This window comes from Zalophus californianus, chromosome 3 (genome assembly GCF_009762305.2).
Source record: "Zalophus californianus isolate mZalCal1 chromosome 3, mZalCal1.pri.v2, whole genome shotgun sequence".
NCBI classification, from domain to species: Eukaryota; Metazoa; Chordata; class Mammalia; order Carnivora; family Otariidae; genus Zalophus; species Zalophus californianus.
This window is the reverse complement of record NC_045597.1, coordinates 146996189-147016381: the sequence shown is the minus strand read 5'-3', so window position 1 is coordinate 147016381 and position 20193 is coordinate 146996189.

Here is a 20193-nt window from a genome sequence, read left to right as displayed (position 1 = left end):
AAAGTACACGAGGGGGTAACTCTGATGGAGTCCAGTGAACTCCTGAGTTAAGGTGATGGAACAGAAGAACCAAGATGAGTAGATTCACAGGACAGAGTATCAGTAGAGAGAACAGCACCAGAGCAAAAGCACTGGCCATTTGAAGGCCCTTTGGGTTTTCAGCAGAATGCTTATAAGCAGAAACATGACAGGAAACTAACTGAAACTGGGGGAAAAAAGCCACACAGAAGAATTAGTTATAATAGTACCGAACACTCCCACAGGGCCAGAGAGAGTTCCTATCCCACAAATCAGAGAGATTCAGAATTCCTGGATCCTTGCATAGAGTATGGTAGACAGAAGGTTCTTGTCTGAGGAATAAGGAAGAATTAGCCTTAGACTGAGCACTACTAAAGCCCCACTAAAAAGAAAAGAAAGGAAAAATTACTACTTGACATAAACTATTTCTAAGTAACAAGTAACTTAACTGTGGACAAGAAGAGAGATAAGAATATTTATAGGAATACAAAAATGTCCAGAGCCAAACAAGGTAAATTTGTTTACAATGTCTGGCATCTAATAAAAAAATAATCCAGGGGCACTTGGATAGCTCAGTCATTAAGTGTCTGCCTTCGGCTCAAGTCATGATCCCAGGGTCCTGGGATCGAACCCCACATCAGGCTCCCTGCTCCGCGGGAAGCCTGCTTCTCCCTCTCCCACTCCCCTGCTTGTGTTCCCTCTCTTGCTGTGTCTCTATCTGTCAAATAAATAAATAAATAAAATCTTAAAAAAAAAATCCAGCATGCGAAGAAGGAAAATGTGACCCATAATGAGGATAAATATCAATCTTAAACCAACCCCAAACTGACACAGATGTTAGCATTCACAGAGAAAGACATGAAAACAGTTATTATAACTGTACTCCATATGTTCAAAAATTAAGTGGAGACATGGATATATAGAAAAGGCCTAAATCAAATACCTAGAAATAAAGATTGAACTGTATGAGATGAAGAATTTACTGCATGGGATTAATAGCAGATTTGTTATTGCAAAAGAAAGATTAGTGGATTTGGAAACATACCTTAGAAACTATCCAATATAAAACAGAGAATAAAAACTAAAAATGAAATGAACATGGCATTAGTGAGATGAGTGACAATATCAAACAGAACTTTTACAAATCAATGAGAAAAAAGACAACCGGACATAAAAATAGGAAATGACTTTAGCAGGTGCTATATAAAAGAAGATATTCAAATGCCATAAGGCGTAAAATTTATGTTTATCAAATATCAGGAAAATGCAGACTAAAACCATAATGAAAAAGGAAGATTAGTGAGTTGACAAGGATTTGAACAACTCCCACCTCTTGGTGGGAGCGCAAATTGATACAATTATTTTGGCAAATTGCTTAGGAATGTCTAATAAAGCTGAATATATGCATACCTTGTAATCCAGCATTACTAATCCTAGGAAGACACTCAACAGAAAAAAACACATGGACTCATATACACACAAACTTCCCAAAAGACATTGTGCAAGGATTTTCATGGATACATTATTCTGAATAGCCCCAAAATTAAAACTAAATATTTTTCAACATTAGAATGGATGGATAGTTTATCATATATTCACACAATGTAATACTACATAACAATAATAATTAGTGAACTACTTACAACTTGCAACACTATCAATACAGTTCACAAAATAGACACAAAGTATTTGTACTATATGATTCCATTTATATAAAGCTTATTAAAAATATGACTTACGCGAGCACCTGGGTGGCTCAGTTGGTTAAGCGTTGAGCTCTTGATTTTTACTCAGGTCATGATCTCAAGGTGGTGAGATTGAGCCCTGAGATGGCCTCCATGCATGGAGCCTGCTTAAGATTCTCTCTCTCTCTCCCTCTCCCTCTGCCCCTCTCACCCCTGCATGCACTCTCTCTCTCTCTCAAAAAAAAAAAAAAAATATATATATATATATGGTTTATGATGTCAGAAGTGAATCTGGCTGGGAGATGACTGCCAGGGTACACATTTTTACCCTTTTACTTTGAGGAAAGTTCAACTCAATCAGTTCCAGAGATTGGAACACGCCCCATCTTAAGCCAATCATCTGTTCTTGCTCTCTAGCTTTGACCAGAAAAGGGCACATGACCCTATTTGGGCCAATAAGACTGAGCCTAGGATATATACTGAAACCTTTGGAAAGAGGGAATATCTCTTAGAAATAACCAAGTAGAGTCATCTAAGAAAGAAGGTGAAATAGGGTAATGCAGAACTGAGAGATGGAGGTAGATTGTCAATTGTTAAATAAAGTTTTTGAATCCAGCTTGCATAAAAGTTTGATTGACTCAGATATCTTGGTTATTGAATAAAGTAATTTCTTTTGTTTTCTTTTAAAAACAATACAAATAAAAACAGATACATCTATCAACATAAAGGGTTTTTTTTAAGATTTTATTTATTTATTTGAGAGAGAGAGAGAGAGAATGAGAGATAGAGAGCACGAGAGGGAAGAGGGTCAGAGGGAGAAGCAGACTCCCCACTGAGCGGGGAGCCCGATGCGGGACTCGATCCCGGGACTCCAGGATCATGACCTGAGCCGAAGGCAGTCGCTTAACCAACTGAGCCACCCAGGCGCCCATAAAGGGGTTTTTTAATATTTTAATAATATACAGTAATTGATAAAATAAAAACACACTAAGGACATAAAAAATTGAATTAAACTTGTTGGTTTAGACTTTAAGTAATCAAATAAGCAAAAGAAAGGGAATTAGATTCCCTTATCAAAACATATACAAAATTAATTCCATGTAAATTAAATACCTAACATTGACAGGTAAAAGTAAAATACTTTAAATATACAATATGGGAGAATATCTTTATGAGCTAGAGATAGAGAAGCATATCATAAGCAAGAAACAGATCACAAAAGAAAAGATTGGTAAATTTTAATCCAATATTTAAGTTAAGAACTTATGTTCATCAAATCTGTGTAAAATATTGAAAAGGCAAACCACAGATGGGGTCATCCGTATATTGGCAATAATTATGTAATTATAACTGAAAATGGATTGCTATATGTATATATTAAAATTTTTAAATAAATAAGAACAAAGGCAAAAAAAAACCAGACAAAATAAAGCAAAATAACTTGAGTAAACACTTGGGGTCCCTGGGTGGCTCAGTCGGTTAAGAATCTGACTCCTGATTTTTGCTCAAGTAATTCCCTCAGAGGCAGGAGATCATGCCCTGCATTGGCTCTGAGCTAATTGGGATCTCTTTCTCTCCAACTGCCTCTGTGCCTTTTCTCTCTCTCTCTCTCTCTCTCTCAAATAAATAACTAAATTTTAAAGAACCGAGTAAGCACTTAATAAAAGGGAAAACCCTATAGCAAATACAAACCTAAAGGTTATTAGCCACACTGGTAATCAGAGAAATGCAAAATAACAAAAACAAAATGAGATCCTATTTTTAACCATTAAATGGTTACTAAATACACAAAAATAAAACTCTGATAAGATCAAGTCTTAACAATAATGTGGAAAACTGGAAGCCTTACACACTGCTACTAGCACGAATGTAAATTACTACAACCACTTTGGGAAAGAAATTCACTTTATACAGTAAGTTTTATGGTGTTCATACTTAAAACTAGCAATCCACTTCTAGGTTTGTACCTTGGAGAAAATCTCGCACATATCCAGGAAAAGATACGTGTAAGACTATTTATAGCAGAATTTTCATTACAGCAAAATACAGAAATTTATTCAAATGTCCATCAATACCTGAATAGATGAATAAACTGTTTATTCATGGAATACCAGCAGCAGAAATGTGTAAACTACAACCACATACAATAATATAAATATATACATAAATATACATAAATATATATCAGACACATGATACATATAAATATACACATGTAAATATACATATATACACATAAATATATCTCAGATACATGATGTTAAGTGCAAAAACCAAGATCTAAAATTATACATTTAGTGGGGTGTCTGGGTGTCACAGACACGGTTAAGCATCCCACTTGGTTTTGGCTCAGGTCGTGATCTCAAGGTTGTGAGATCAAGTCCCATGTCCGGCCCCACGCTCAGCGTGGAGTCTGCTTAAGACTCTTTCTGTCTGGGGCGCCTGGGTGGCTCAGTTGGTTGGGCCAATGCCTTCGGCTCAGGTCATGATCCCGGGGTCCCGGGATCGAGTCCCGCATCGGGCTCCCCCTTCTCTGTGGGGAGCCTGCTTCTCCCTCTGCCTCTGCCTGCCACTCCCCCTGCTTGTGCTCACTCTGTCTCTCTCTCTATGTCAAATAAATAAATAAAATATTAAAAAAAAAAAAAGACTCTTTCTGTCTCTCCCCACCATGGTCTCTCTCTCTCTCTCTCTCTAAAATAAGTAAATAAATGAAAATCTTTAAAAAATATACACATGTAGTATGGTTCAAAAAATTTACAGAGAACAAAATCCTAGAATATGTCTGCATATGAAATACATAATAGAAATATGAGGAAAATATTAAATATTAAGAATTCAGATATTGCTCATCTCTTAGGCAAGAGAGGAGATGAGATCAGGGAAGGGCTCACAAGAGCCAATAGATTTGAAGGGGATACTTAAAAAACCCTCATATATGTACTCAAATATATGTATCAAACTCAAATATATATCAAACAGATACTGCTTGTTTTTAATTCTTTTAACCTACACATATACACATCTTAAACATTCTACTGCAGCTAGTAAATATTTAATATAAAGAATTCTAAGTGTTATAGTACTGAAACAAAAGAATGTCTCATATTAAAATATGTACAGGGACTTCTAATTCTATTTTCTGTACATCTGTATTTCACAGGGGGAGCATCCAATATGCATTTACATAGCAAGTTACCACATTTTAATTAGTAAATATAGACAAACTGAAGCATTAATTTCAGGATATAATTATAGCAGGCAGAATTAGACTTTAGAGTCCATGTGCTAAGCTTGGATCCTGGCACACCATGAAGAGTTCTCTGTGATCCCACTCCACCTGATGATCCTCATGGGGTCATCTGTACAAGCCACAGGACCCCCATACCACACTTAAAGATGACTGGACATCAGGAAGCCAGGTGACCCATGCTGCATTAGGGTGTTTAGACATTGTGATATTGTATTCTGTGGAAAAACAGCTGGAATATCATGGCTTTTCATTCTCAGGTAGATGCACTTGATCTTAGCCAAAATGCAGAGAAGCGATTATTCTCAGGTAGATGAATAGAGAAATACAAAGTTAATCAGGCATTAGCCAGAGTTGAAACTGAAAACACACACGAGCTTAGAAGATACCATCATGTGGGGATTTTAAGCTGAAGTTACGAAAAAGTAGAAACTGAGAGTAATATAATCAGCACCTATGAGAAATGAGAAGAAATAAAAGTAGAGAGAATAAATTACCTGCCAGGAAGATCAAAGGAAAGGACACGGAAAGAGTAAATCATTCATAGTAGTGATGGAAAACTAAAGCTTAAATCCGTGGACTCATTCTTCTGAAACCTTTAAAATGCTTTACATTCAGGTCATCTCTTCTGTTCTTAAAGCTCTGAGGTTCTCCGACCTTCCCTGCCTTCTTGTACCTAGGTGGATTTTTAATATCGATTGCTTTTCTTGTGTTAATATTCATTAAATTTGGCAGTGCTGAGAGCTTATGGTAAGACCACTAAGAATCGTGTTTGTAACATTTCTACCCAAACAATAATCTTAAATATGAGGCAAAAGGTATCAGTCATATAAATATATGTGGACACGTATGCCTGTGTGTGTGCACACACAGGCACCCACATACGTCTATATGCACACATGGATACATAAAATTAGCTGTAATCTGAAATTTGTGTATTAAATAATTAATCCTATCATTTGGGCTTGTTGCCAAATAAATAAAAAGACATCTACAGTGTGGTATATGCTGCTGATGGTACCTATCCATTTCTGGACTTTCAAATGGTGCAGCATAATGCAAAGGATAGTTCATTTTATACTATTCATCAAGAAGCTGTTGTCTAGAATGTAAGCCCTGAACCCCCTCTTCTTTCAACAAAAAAATCTACCTGTGCCAAGTCCTGCATTAAGAATATGAATTATGTGACAGCAGCTGTAGTTATGTTCGAGTGGATGCATATTCTGGCAAGCACTTTACATCAACCTGGATCTGCCTGACACAAGAGTAGGCATATTTATATTCTCTTTGTTGAATACTGATAATGTAATATTTATAGTAAAAGGCATGCCTTTATTCTGGTGCACATTACATTTATTAATTACATTTGCATGCATAGAAGGGTGAAAAGATTGATGAATGTGGTTGATCCCTGTCTGAACACACTGCTCCACACACTTCTCTTATTGCTTTATACCGTAAAACCTCATCTACATTTACTACTAACATCCTAAATCCTATCTAAAGCATTTTGAATTCTTGGAAAAAAACCCTCATTTTCAACTTGTGTATAATAAATTCTTCCCAGATTTAAACCCTGTAATACCAATACAAGGTGTATGTATTTTCTCTATTCTTTTTTTTTTTCCAATAGATTTATTTGTTTGAGAGAGAGAGAGAGAGAGAGCACAAGTTGGAGGAGGAAAGGAGAGGGAGAGAAAATATCAAGCAGACTCCAAGCTGAGTGCAGAGCCCAATGTGGAGCCAAACCAAGCCCAAACCAAGAGTCCAGTGCTTAACCAACTGTGCCACCAGGGTGCCCCTCTCTATTCTTAGCACTATTTTTACCATACTTTTATTGTGGTTTTTTCTTTTTTTTTAAAGTTTTTATTTAAATTCCAGGTAGTTAACAGACAGTGTAATATTAGTTTCAGGTGTACAATACAGTGACTCAGCATTTCCATACAACATCCCGAGCTTGTCACAAGTGCCCTCTTTCATCCCCATCACCCATTTAGCCCATCGCCCCATCTGCCTCCCCTCTGGTAACCATCCGTTTGTTCTCTACAGTTGAGTCTGATTCTTGGTTTGCCTCTCTCTCTTTTTCCCCTCTGCTCATTTGTTTTGTTTCTTAAATTCCACATACAAGTGAAATCATATGGTATTAAACCAAAAAACTGAGGAATAGAATAAGAGCAACTACTTTAAATTAGGCTTTGAGAAAATATGTCCTCCATGCTATACTTGCTCAGTGTGTCAACTTACTCAAGGAAATCTTGGATGTTTTGAGCTTTTCGTTTTGTAAAGAGTGTTCTGAATAGTGTATGGCCCCTTTCAAATCATTACTTCAGTAACACATTTCATTTAGAGATGGTGTGTGTAATCCACAGTGATGTGGATGAATCTTACATGGACTATTATAACCCGTAGGTGCATACAGAAGGCATTTATTTATAGTTTAGCATTTCTAGAACTATGGTTCACAGTTGCTAGATCTTGGGGTATTTATTACTAGGTAAAATTAAGAACTGTGGTCAAAGGTTATGGGGAATGCTGAGTTATAAACAAAATTAAACATAAAAAATTACACATTCTTGGATTTTTCTTAAGTCATGATATCATAAATCATAATTTTTTTTTCCATTGGAAAAGATTACCACTTTTTTTGTCTTTATATTCTCAAGGACACTTTACCCTATTATGTAATTTCAAATCCAAATGCAATAGGTATAAACAAGTTGTGAATAAAAATAGACTGGGATTTTTGGTAAACATACATTTCAGTTGGTAGGTGTACTTGTTGCTGCTGCTGCTGATGGTACCTATCCATTTCTGGACTTTTAAATGGTGCACCATAATGCGAGGGGTAGTTCATTTTATACTATTCATCAAAAAACTGTTGTCTAGAATGTAAGCCCTGACCCCCCTCTTCCTTCAACGAAAAATCTACCTGTGCCAAGTCCTGCCTTAGGAATATGAATTATAGACACAGTCTATAATGAGAATTTCCTTAACTTTCTATTTTCACCTGGTTTTAAATACATTCTTTAGACTGTACTTCTCCATCTCTTTTAACATTCAGTGATGATAAAACAAACTGAATACCACACTTAGGTGAAGCAGCAGAATTAGAAGGTGAAGTGGTTGCCTAGCAACATCACCTGTGAGTAATTAAGCATCTCTTGAGAATTGCTGAATTTGGCTTTAAATTCTTGGCCCTTTTACGAATAGCTACTCAGACTAGTTGGACTCTACCTAACGGTTGCATTAAAGATTATAATGCCCAAGATGGGCAACCAAGAAGGTGTTATCACCAAAGTTTGTTTTTTGACAAGACTCACGTCTCAAGTTTCCTCACAGTCACCTATGGCACAGACAGGTTAAGTGCAGATGACTGTGACCCTCAAAGTGGAAACCTACATCCCCTCTTAGTTATTCATGATACAACACTGTTTTCTGATTCATAGCCATATTTTGTCTTGTTCTACCTTAGGTCAGTGCTAAAAATATGTGGAAGTAGCCAGTTCATGTGCTCTGACCCTAGGGCCGGGCATCTACACGTGAATAAAGTAGGTTTGAATACCTAAAGCATACTGGAAGCTAAATCAGTTTTCATCGAAATTTGAAGACTTACAAATCATTTCAAGCATTTGATATGGAATGACATCACGTTTTATGATCCTTGAATCATCATGCGCTCAGGCAACTTCTTCGGAACACCTCTTCCCCCAAAAAGAATATTTTTATCAAAGAGCATGCTCTGAAACACATCCTGAGAACAAAGGCTTTAGAATGCTCTAGATTTTAATCCAGATACAGAGAATATCTTTACAGAATTATATATGACTTGTGAGACTTCATTTATATTAAAACACTCAGGACTGTGGTGTTTAAATGAGGTCAACATAAAAAGTAATAATAACAAACTTTGTTTCATTTATAATACCAGTAAGTTTATAGTTAATAATGACAAAAAGGTAAAATGATCCCACAGCTTAATGAAATAAAAAGCAAGAAAAGGTAAGGTAATGGTAGAGCTGCAAACCTAATAAGGAAGCTTGTAAGGTAGGAGTTTTAAATGTCTTTATTTTTAATTGAAAAAAAGATGCCATACCATCAATGATAAGGACATTTCAATCTACAATGAACAACTGCTCCATTATTAGTTTTTTAGAAAAGATAAAATACTTAAAAAAGAAATTTCCAATTTTAATAAATGAAAATACACTCCTTTATAAAGAGAAGCACAGTGATCTCATAGAGGGAAATCGATGGATAAGGTGAAGTGTATACTTCAGAGAGATGCAATAGTATGAATGTCAGTATCTCATAGGTCTTGGAAAGCTTTGCCACCAAGGGAGCCACAAAAGTTTTGAAAACGATGAAATATATCATCATTTTTAGAAGCAGCGGCCTGTCCTTAGGTTGTCAGTGTCAGCAATAGGTATGTTCCTAAGGAAATCAGTATAGCTTAATGGTAACTTGGTTATTTACAAGGGATTCTAGGTGGTTTGGTGAGAGGCATCTTTTGGCAAATCTGGAGAACTCACACATTTTAAATTTTGAACACAGTTAAGAAACATGGAATCAAGCACCGACAATATTGTGAAATACATTTTTGGATATGTTTGCTCAATTTTCTACTAATTTTGGCATAAATACAGTCCCATACATTTCCTTGAAAAGGAAAATTTTGGCTTCAGAGGATGACAGAAAAAGAGAAAAGACACAGAATTTGGAGTTCTTGGTTTCAACCTGTACCTAAACCTTCTTAATTTTATGATTTGGGGGTCATTTTTAAGATCTTAATCTGAATTTTACAATTTATAGATGTCACTAGAATAGATAATTCATAGAATTGTGGTCTTTATCTATATCTATCTGTATATTGGGCTGATTGTGTATTCCATATTAAGTAATCAGGAAATTACTGTTCTTAGCAATATGTTATTTAATACTTCTTGAACAAATCTTTATTGAACACTTACTCTATGGTGAGTACCATGTTAGGTTCTGGGATCAAAAGGGTAAGCAAAATAGATGCATCCTCAAGACACAAATATTTTAGTGTGGAATTACCGAGCTAAGCTAAGCATGGAGTTACCAGCTTTTTCTTTTTTTTTTAATAAGTGAAAGACTGAACTAATGTTGATAACTTATGAATTTTATTAACACAGAAGATAGATGTTCATTATTTGCAGTGCTCACTCTAATATTCACCTAGCTAGCTATCTTGAGGGAAGAAATTTAGAGGTGGATTCAAGTACAGTTATCAACTAGTGGAACAAATACAGTATTTTTGGAACTAAGTCATTTCATCCGCAACATATTTTAGTAAGTGGCTAGGTTATGTGTGTCTTAAAGGTATAAATGCATTCCCTAGCCTTTAGTGTTACTTCCTATGTATATATGTAATACGCTTAACCAAGCGTACTTCCTCCAGTGATAGATACTTCCAAGGCTTGCCACCCTCTGAGGAAGGGTCAGACAGCCTATCACTCTCTCCTAGCATCTCTGTGTGAGAATTATCAGTTACTTCAAGTCACAGCCTGTTCTATGGAGTTGGCAAACTTAATTGCGAGTGAAAGGCTACTGGAGGTTCCTGTTAGGCATTTTGGACTGAGCTATGAATTCCATCAAAATCTATTAAAGTGCTACCCAGCCATTAATAAAGTAACACTTCTTTCCGTTTGTTTTTTGTCCCCTGTGTTTATATTTTATTTCTAAACCTCAGAAGTGAAAAGAGCAGAGCGGTAAGATATTAGTACCCAATCCCAACCTCAAACCTAGCTTTCATGATTACAAATTACTTACAAGGGAACATTTTTCCTTTTTAGGCCCAAGAATTTATCCCTGTATTATAATAACATGGGAATAAAATAAAATCACTTCTATACTAAAAAAAAAGAAAATTGGTAATATGAAATGTTTTCATCATAGACAAATTAAGCCAGGGGTACATTACCATAATAATAATAATGAAGAATGACTTAGCCTGAAATAAGTAACTGGTAAGTAATTCTAAGGGATAAGAAATTATTTTGAAAGAAAAACTTTTTTATAATAGCAACATCAGAATACACATTGAATATTTCAAATTGTAATACACCATTGTATGAGTTAAATATTTTTGAAAAACACAACAGAAAGAAATATTAAAACAAAAATATTTCAAATACATTTGTTTTAATAAAACTCTTCTTTTATCATATTATTTTATAGTCTTCTATAAGGCTATTTGCCTAGTTATGCTAATAGAGTAACTTCATATTTTAGATGTTTTGGAGATTGTGTTTCCTTTCACAATGGGTGGTAATTGGTTAGCAGCTACACATGCTTTTTTTTAAGATTTTATTATTTATTTATTTATTTATTTATTTATTTATTTATTTATTTATATTTTAGAGAGAGAGAGAGCATGTAAGTGGGGAGAGGCAAAGGGGAAGGGGCATGGGGGAGGGAGAGGGACAAACAGACTCTGAGTGGAGCCTGATACAGGGTTCTTCGAGGGGCTCATTGAGGGGTTTGACCCCAGGACCCTGAGATCATGACCTGAACTGAAACCAAGACTGGATGCCTAACTGACTGAATTACCCAGGTGCCCCAGCAGCTACACATGTTAACAGATTTTCTTTTTGCTGGAAAACTCAGCAGTTGAAATAGATGATTCTCACACATCTAAAAAGGTTTTTTACATGTTTACATTGAAGGAGTAAATCTAAGGAATTTTTGTGCTCATTAATGTAAATATTCTTCTTTCAAATGGAATAGAATATGCATTTATTTTTATTCTGTTATGGATATTTTCAAAAATATACAGAAGTCAAACGAATAACACAGTGAACTCCCAGATACCTATCACCGAGCTTCAAAATATCAATATTTTGGTCAATATTGTTTCATGTATCTCTTCCCCATATATTCGTGTGTTTGTCATTCACTGGAGTACTACAAAGTGATACCCCCAAAATCATATCTTTTGACCATAAATAGCTCAGAATGTATCTCTAACACAGAAGGATTTATTTTTAAAAAATAATCATCATACCATTATCATACCTTACACCATTCATGAAATGTTTTTATCATGTAAGACACAGTTCATGCTAAAATTTGCCCAGTGTCCCCCAAGGTTCTTATAGAGAATTTATTTGATTCGAACTAATGTATTCCATTGTGTCATCTCACAAGGGAACTGCAGCAGAGGACTGCGCCGGATTCTCAGGCACTACCTCCAATCTTTAAAGATTAATTAGACTTGCATCTCACTTCTTGGGGAAGAAGTAAGATTACTTTGTTCTTATATGACATGTGGATATCATTACCAGGTACAACATCTTTGAGGCTATACTAGATTTGTTTAGGTATCACTCCACATTTCACAGCCATGTCTGTGATGACTTGACCTTCTTCCTAGCCTGTGTAGCTTCACTGAGAGTCCATACCATTCTAATGGTTCCACAGCTAGGTTGTTGCAACTGCCACAACCTTCTTTGCAGATCTAGAAGTCTCTCTAGAAGCCGAAGAGGCTCCAGGCTATCAGGAGCTCCCTAAAAAATGTCAGGACAAAATTCAGAAGAGCAAAGGAGGAAATATCCAATGGGACATTTTAAAAATAAACTTAGAGGACTTAGGCTACCAGATATAAAGATGAACTGAAACAAGTTTGGTGTAAACCTGTGCAGATTAAGGCAGAGATAGACAAGGAGATCCATAAAACATAATGAAAAGTCTAGAAGTAGTCCTACACATATATAGTCACTTAATTAGCCACAAAAATGATGGTGAAACTTGATAGGGAAAAAGCTTTTATCAAACTATTGGTTATCTACAGGTGAAACAACTATCCTTAACTTTGTGGCATACACAAAATTAATTAAAAAAATGAATAATGATGGTGAATTGGAAAGATAAAACAGTAAAGCTTCCAGGAGGAAAAAAAAAGGAATATGTCTTCATAACCTTAAGATAGGAACATATTTTTCTTTTTGCAAACAAGACACAGAATTCACAAACAGGAAAGGAAAAGATTGTTGAATTAGACTACACCAAGATTAGGAAATATTGTATACCACTTATAGAGTGAAAAATAAAGTCATAAATTGGGGGAAGATATTTAACAAAGTACTGATAAATAACTTACATCTAGAATTTATTAAGAACTTCTGAACATTAATAATAAAAAACAGCATATGAAAGAAAAATGTGTAAACAGACTTTAATAAGCATATCACAAAAGAGTATATTATACTGTCTAAAAATAAGGAAATATGTTCAGACTTATTATTCACCATGGAGATGCAAATTAGAACTACAATGTGATCCTTTTATGTCCACATAAGTGGGTAAATTTTTTAAAAATCCATAATACAAAGTGTTAACAAAGATTTGAAGTAGCTCAAATTCTCAGTCACTGCTAGTGAAATATAAATTAGTATATCCATTTTGGAAAACATTTTGGTGTCATCTATAAAAGGGAGATATATATATATAACCCAGAAATTTCACTCTTAGGTGTGTATCCAAAATATTCATAAATCTATATCTCTATCAGTTATCTTTTTATCTACCTACCTACCTACTACTAAAGATATGAAAACTTTCAAGGCAGCATTTTTTTTTTTAAGATTTTATTTATTTATTTGACAGAGAGAGACACAACGAGAGCAGGAACACAAGCAGGGGGAGTGGGAGAGGGAGAAGCAGGTTTCCTGCTGAGCAGGGAGCCCGATGCGGGGCTCGATCCCAGGACCCTGGGATCATGACCTGAGCCAAAGGCAGACGCTTAACAACTGAGCCACCCAGGCGCCCTAATGGCTTAACTTCTTTTTAGGGTCTGGTTATTCTTTGTTGGTCACAGGTGACTATCATAAAAAAGACACACACACACACCCTCCCCCCAACACACACACGCCTAGGGCAGGATGGTCTGGTTTGTTCCCTTATCTCTGGTTTCCTTACACTTCAGCAATTTGGGATTTCTGTGAGCCTGATCACATAGTCCCCTATCTATTTCTCCCTACCTAGCCCCACCTGTCCCTTACTCAGAGGCTGAGAAGGCTATTTATACCTAACAAAATTAAGTCTCTGGTAAGAAACAAAACACATCTATGAATCCTCAAGTCACCAGTATTTATTTCAAAGGAATGTTTCTGGGAAAATCTGTAGTCATTTCCTTAAAGGTTATCTTTCAAAATTCTTCAGTCATTTGAAAATATCTTTTAAAAAGTTCAAATTTCCCATATATTCATATGATTTCTCTCGAAGGAGAAAGAACACTCGTTTTCCTGGAATGCTAATTCCACTCAAAGATTATTATGTAAGCAGAATTTAAAACAATTCAACTAGTAAATTCTAAAAAATGTTTTATAAACTTTTAACTGCTTTATAACATAAACATGAAACAGTTGAAAAGTCTTCAGTATAAATTTTATTTATGCCCACAAAGTAAACACAACAGTATAACACCAACAGGCTTCATAAATAGAATAATATCAGAAAACCGCTTTATTTCTCGATCCCAATCACTAGCCTCCCCAAAGGTAACTGATATTCTTACTTCTAAAACCATTATTTAATTTTACCTGCTTTAAAGCTTTCTATATATAGATTGAAGCACTATGTATTATTTTGCGCCTATCATTTCACAATCAACATTTTGAGTTTTTATCCATTAGGTAGTAATTTTTTTTATTATAGTATAGAATTCCATTGTTTGAATAATCCACATATCATTCTACTGTTGATAGACATCTAGTTTCCTTGAAAGCTTTGGTTGCAAAAATATGTGGCCTTGATGCTTCTCCCTCTTCCACTCCCCCTGCTTGTGTTCCTGCTCTCGCTGTGTCTCTCTCTGTCAAATAAATAAATAAAATCTTAAAAAAAAAAAAAGAAGTTAAGCCATTAAAGATGTTATCACCAGTCCTTACTCAAGCCAAGACATCACAAGAATGATAAGGCCATAAGCTCCTTGGTCAGTTCTAAATAAAAGACTGTAGGTGAAGGCTCTCATTGGAAACCTCTCTCACTCCCAGAGAGCTTTTTCTGTATCCTTGCTTAATAAACTTCTGTCCTTTAACTCACTCTCCTTTGTCTGGGAGATTCATTCTTCCACTCCGTGAAAGAAGAATCTAGCTCCCCTCTTCACCTCTGTCATCTTAGTAATCTTCTCAGATGACATTCCAATCTTGTTGTGCCCTTTCTGGTTGGGGTATAATCACACTATTCCATTCCCCTGAACTTATCAACTGCCTCATCCAGTGATAAAACTGTGAGTTACACTGGGAACTATGTATATATTTTTCACAAAATTAGGCCTGATATATTTCCAGCCTTAGGATTTTTAATAATGAATCTACTTAGAAAAACCATCTCTGGTTTCAACATGTGACTATCAACTCAAATATTCCTACTCAGTTAAGGAAACCAATGACAGCTTTGGTTCCTCAAGTTAAGTATCAGCTCCGTAACTATTATTAGATGGTATAACTGAGTGGTGAAATTGGTTGTTAATTCCAAACCAGATTCACATACTTAAAAGCAAAATTTATTGGGGCGCCTGGGTGGCTCAGTCGTTAAGCATCTGCCTTCGGCTCAGGTCATGATCCCAGAGTCCTGGGATTGAGTCCTGCATCCCGTGCCCTGCTCTGCGGGAAGCCTGCTTTCCCTCTCTCACTCCCCCTGCTTGTGTTCCCTCTCTCGCTGTGTCTCTCTCTGTCAAATAAATAAAGCTTAAAAAAAAGCAAAATTTATTTATTCATTTATTCATTTATTTATTTTATTTAAATTCAATTAGCCACCATATAGTACATCATTAGTTCTTGATGCAGTGCTCAGTGATTCATTAGTTGCGTATAACACCAGTGCTCATCACATCAGCAAAGTTTATATAAAAATTTAATTTATAGTTGTCTAAAGATGTTTAAGGCAAAAAATGCCTATGTAAACAGATGTATATTTTCAATTAAATAGGTAATTCAAGTACTCATAGTGTCTTCACCAGGTTTTTGGAAAAGCATTCTTAATTGATTTCTCAGCTTTACCCTTCCCATATTGTAAAACTGTCCTAGAGTATAGATTTAACGTGATAAATTCTATCCATATTTGAAATATTCTTCTTTAAATGTGAAAAACTTACATAATTATTGTAAGATATCAAACTCCTAAATCTATTACTTATTTCTCTAACATGAAAGGGAGTGCTAAAAAATGATTTTATGTAAGTGTCAAATATGCTAGGTATGCTACTGAAGCATATAGCACATTTAAATTACATTAAATATACTAATTAAGTCCAAGAATATATATTAAAGGTATATAAAAATATATGAGCGGAGATAAACAGTATTCACTAGAACCAGAACATTTTTGCTTGTGAATGCAAAGACTACATGTCTTTAAGATGTTAAATATCCCCAAAGTACACTTTTTAACATGATTCCAATTAAAAGGCATAATTCCAATTAAAAGAGTGGCTTGGCCCACATAGTTTGATTTGCTATGACACTGGAAATAAGCCATCCTTATTCTCTTGGGTTAGATCTAGATTCTTTAGTATTAAATGGGGAGCTCCTTGGGAATTATTGATTGCAATATAAACCACCATCAGAGAGTTATTTTTAATCATTTCTTCCTCTAACAATGTAGCATTTGCTTTATCATAGTTGAATATCATCGACGAATGACTTGTGAAGAGAATTTAAAATGTATAACAGAGACCTGTGGCATTTTAGTCGTTAGTAGTCCAAGTTTCTCTGACTTTAGCAATGCAGAATATTCTACTTCATTTGGCCATTAAAAAAAAATCGGTTGGGTTAGATATAATTCATAAGCCACAACTTTCTGGCCTTTGTCTTGTTTCTGTTTTTTTTCTTTTTTCTTTTCCTTCTTTCAATATCATTTCTGGATTATATTTGATAACATTCCCTGATTCTTACTTACGGCATAAGTTCTTTATAGAATGCTTGGAAATGCACTCAGCCAAATTCACACCCAAATTCCCCAGGAAAGCTCAAATTTGTGAAATTATTATAGTTTCAAGAAAAGTACAAAAGTTTCTAAAAGGTATGTATTGATATCTATCTATAACTCAGCCCCCATTTAGGTAGACTTTAATTCATGTAAGTTATTGTGCTAGGCACTATAAGCAACACAAAGGTGGAAAAAAGACATTCATATTGCTTGTATGTATCTTAAGAGTCTTACTGATGCCTTAGGAATGAGGCAAAGCAGTTTCCCTTAGTTGTGAGAGCAAGTCATTTTACCCACCATATGTTATTTTTACATATATTTGGGTAATTTTAACTTGAAATACATGAGAGAAGAATTTATAATTCGGGGCACATTTTTTTTGCCAGAAACAACTTGGAGGCATTTCAAGATATCTTGTGAAAATCTTATACATACTTTCTATGCTGAAAATTTGACAGTCTTTGTAAGTGAGGCCTTCTGGGTCATATATATATATATATATAAATAAGGAAACAGAATAGTTCAAGAAACTATTATGACAATAATTTAATAGATGTATTTTGTTCATTGCACTGTTAGAAAAAAATGCTACTTTGTGTCTTCGCTGACAGCTGCCTGTAGGCAAACTATTAGTGCAACCAGTTAAGCCAAAGCATTAATCATAACTGCTTTTTAAGACAATCATTTTGGATCTTTTACAAATGCTCTTAGGTTATGCCAATTTACTATTTAGGGATTCTCCTACTCTATTGGGCCCCAGTTCCATATTCAATGATAGAGAATCAATATTGTTCATCTTTAGGAATTAAATATGATGGATGTTTCTCAGAACTTCATTTCCCATGCATACAAATTGAGTATGTGTACAATTTGAGTATTCAATTAACATGAAGTTCTCTGTCTTCAGCCCAAACATTGGATGTAAAATATCCAGCCTCTACAATGTCCACCACAACTGACCGCAACCAAAAGGAAAATCGAATCAAATCTGGGAATGCTCAGCTGAACTTAGGCTCATGTACACAAAAATGTATCTTCTATTGAGCATTTCTGCTATTTTGCTTTGTAACTGCGATGCACTGTTGAGGGCTCCTGATCTGTTATCTCCTACTGGGCGTGTGGCTCTCAGCATAGGTACAGTTCCTCCTGGCGGGTACAACAGTCTCTTTCTAAAGAGCACCGCTATTCTTTTCTAGAAGATTATGCTTGTTCTTCCTCCCCTTCCTCTCCTTATCCTCCCCTCCCCCAATCCTCTTTCCTCTCTCTCTTGCCTACCTGTTAGTACGTTCTTCCCTCAGGAGTAGAAACTCCACTGCTATCTACTGATAAATAGTTCGGTCTTCCATTGGTCTCTACAGCTAAATTGCGGCTCATTGACAATAGTGGCATCATGGCACCCAGCTTGTTTGCTATCTGTCAGCGAAGTAAGAGAGTACATCTTTCCTTTTTGTTCTTTTTCTTTGGCAGTTCCAATATGATGTTCTTTGTGGCTCAGGGTTAAGGATTTGGGTTTTTAAAAAATATTTTAAAGTTTTGTTTACATACCTCTTTCCACAGTCTTTGCTGCTAAATTGCTGATTTCCTCATAGGGTCTAAATCCTTATTTCCTGCCATGGGTCCTCTCCTGGGAGATGTCACATTTGCAGTCACAACAACTTTCTTGGACCAGTATATCAGTTTGACAATCAAGCCTACATTATTGGACATAACTGAGTCAATTTTTAATCTCTATCCACATATGTCTTTTGAAGGGGGAAAATATTAGAGTAGATCAATGTTAAATAGAGTCTATGGATAGATATATTTCTTTATCAATAAACTGTAATACACCAAACTGGTCCTTATTGTTCCCAAACAGTTTTCAATGCTTACGTTATTTACTGCAGCTTTTCTTGGTGGCATAATAAAACATCATTGGTTCATAATATAATCAGCAGCAAATTTGTTTTAACATTTTTATTATCACCTCAATAATAATATTCTGCTTGAATTTGAATTGTGACTATTAAAAGGTAACGTTGGGGATATTCACAGAAAAGGAGATTTTTGCTGTTGTCTTAGTTATAGGAATTCTGATATAAATATTGCAGCATATAATTCACCAGAAAATGATAAAGAAGATTCAGAAGGTAAAAAAAAAAAACTTCAAGTTCCTTAAACATAAATCATAATAACTGAGGGATGGTGTATATGAAATACATTAGTTTGAACAAGGACATTTCAATATTTATTTTCCACATTTAACATTTGTTAGCCTGCTTTCATCTCAGTATGGAAAGAAATCATTCTAAGCTGCCTATTTTTTCTCCACAATGGGATACCATATTACAGAGTGTTATATTTTTTTCAAAGTGTTTTATTTTTTTAATTGAATACCTTGCTACTGAATTTTATAACCCAATCCTTTTATTTGAAGTGTTTTCTTTTTACTAGTGAATATTATAGCCACCTCAAGTGTTTCCTTCAGTCTCCCCTTGAATCTTTAATAGCAACAAAAACAAAAAAGGCAAATGCAACAACAAAGAAAAATTTCAGTTAGAAAAATGTGATTCACACAAACTCTCAGGGAAAATAATAATAAAAATTCTACTCTGTAAAAATCATTGGTTTTGTAAATGCTCATGGTACTTGTTACCCAAGAGTCTATAAATAACAGTCATGTGCCTTAATATAAAAGAATATGGTTGTTCATGTTGATGTTTTTATCATTTCTCTCTTTTTAATTGTCTTATATTGATGGTCATATACAGAATGGTCAAGGGCAACAACTGTAAACAAATAGAAACCAAAATAAAAATATAGATGTAAAAAAACCCTAGATATATAAGTGCATTAATGAGCTATATAAGTGTAGGGCTAAAGGGGACATTTATCATGAGGGAGAAGCCACAGCATTGCACGTTTATGCTTTGCTAAATTGCATGGGAAGTGTCATGTTGAAAGGGGTTTTGGAAAAAAAATTCTTGTATCAACTTTGAATTAATATTTATGTTCTTATTTTTGCAGGGCACTTGGAAAATGAATTTTTCATTAACATTAATCCAGACTGTTTAGAATAATTGCTAACCTGACAGGTGCTATATTTTGTCTTTTAAAAAGTGTCTTTCCTAGAACACTTATTTTGCTTAGTACATTTACACTATGCTATTCTTTCTATTTGCCATTTGCCAACCTGGTTTAATAAACTAAGTTTGTCCTAACTGTGTTTGAATGTTCCAAGACTATATCACTTTCCTTTAACCCGGCATATGCTTATAACGAGGAGCTCCTTCCATTTAGGTTCAAAAGAAGACA